Below are 1,380 nucleotides of genomic sequence, written 5' to 3' on the forward strand. Positions count from 1 at the left end.
TGCTGTTACATACTCCCGAAGTTAAACATTAACTAACTACAAATTTTTCAAAACACTGTATACAGAAAATGTGTTCTGATTTGTTTTACATTACCACATTACATTACATTACCACTTTTCTGGCACGGAGGTGCCAGAAAAGTTCCTCCAACTCTTAATCCAACCGAAGTCCAAAAGATGGATGTTCCAGGGTCCGGTTAGCGAGAGCTTGAAATGTCATCTGACCAGTTTTCGCGCTTCGCAAAGGTTCTTATTCCCATGATGCAATGCGTAAATTTTAAAATACAGGATATCCAAAACTTGAAAGCGATTTTTATTGTATAGAGCCATATATTATTATTATTATTATTATTATTATTATTGTTGTTGTTGTTGTTGTTGTTGTTTATTGCAAGTTGTTTAAATCTGACAGTTTTCATCCCAAGGGCAAAAAGTTTGGACACCACCTATCTAGAACATTTCTTTTCCTGTGAGATGTTGCTGCAGCAACAAAAATTAGTTTCCGTTTTTACAGATATCTACCAGGATTTGCTCAGGTTTGTCTGTAACTCTGGGAGGATTATTGAATCTAACGCGTTTCTTGATGAAATTAAAGTTCACCTTCAGCTCTTAAACACTGCCATGTTTATTAAACCCTGAGTTTTGTCTGTCAGGCATGTTGATTCCTTACATTTCAGATGTTAATGTTACATTAAAAAAACTATTTTTTGACACAAGCAGAAATTTCTCATCCTTTTTCTTACTTTTGGTCACATTTTGATGAAAATTTCAATCGTCACCAAGCTCTTCACCATAATGTGTCATAAAGTCAGACTGATTGTTTTTGTTATTATTGATCTGGTGTTGGTTTATTTCCGTTTTTCATGTGAGCTGGGACTGATTCATGTTGAAAATCTAAATATTAAGCTGGATTTTTCCAAATTACACACAATGGTTGGACCGCAGCGGTCACAGGCCGTATTTACAGGTTAAGATGGAGATTTAATTGTGTTTGACTTTTTCCTGTTTTTCTTTGATTTTTAAGGGGTGAGATATTTTCTAACTGTGCATAAAAGTGAAGGAGACGCAGAAAAACATGACGGAGTTGATAATTAAGCTGTAAATAAGTTCAGGGCGGATCTGTGTCCCATGATGATGATGATTAATGAAAAGGTTTCGGTGATTTAAATAAAGCACTAACATTCACCCATCTGAGTCAGCGTTTTCTTTTCTAACCTCATTTTTGATGAAATTTGTTGAATCGCTTTTTAATATTTTTTTCTTTTAAAGATCATCCGAGGATCAAATATTTTCACTCTAAGTTTTTGTCACATTTCAAACAAAAACTTCAATGTATTTTATAAAATGTATTTTATTTCATGACAGACCAACACAAAATGG

At 33.8% G+C, this 1,380-nt stretch overlaps 1 protein-coding gene and 1 long non-coding RNA gene across 5 annotated transcripts in view; both read right to left on the reverse strand.

The window, feature by feature from the left end:
* LOC107833450 (uncharacterized) overlaps window positions 1–651 on the reverse strand; it is a 1,964-nt gene extending 1,313 nt beyond the window's left edge. The window contains exon 1 of the long non-coding RNA XR_001659199.1: window positions 447–651. This is a non-coding gene — a long non-coding RNA (uncharacterized LOC107833450). The remainder of the gene's footprint in view (window positions 1–446) is intronic.
* Window positions 1–1,380, reverse strand: part of LOC103154466 (ADP-ribosylation factor-like) — a 21,698-nt gene that overhangs the window by 7,149 nt on the left and 13,169 nt on the right. The gene's annotated exons all lie outside the window — the stretch shown is intronic.

The sequence above is a fragment of the Poecilia formosa genome, unplaced genomic scaffold, assembly GCF_000485575.1.
Source record: "Poecilia formosa unplaced genomic scaffold, Poecilia_formosa-5.1.2 Scaffold387, whole genome shotgun sequence".
Taxonomy (NCBI): domain Eukaryota; kingdom Metazoa; phylum Chordata; class Actinopteri; order Cyprinodontiformes; family Poeciliidae; genus Poecilia; species Poecilia formosa.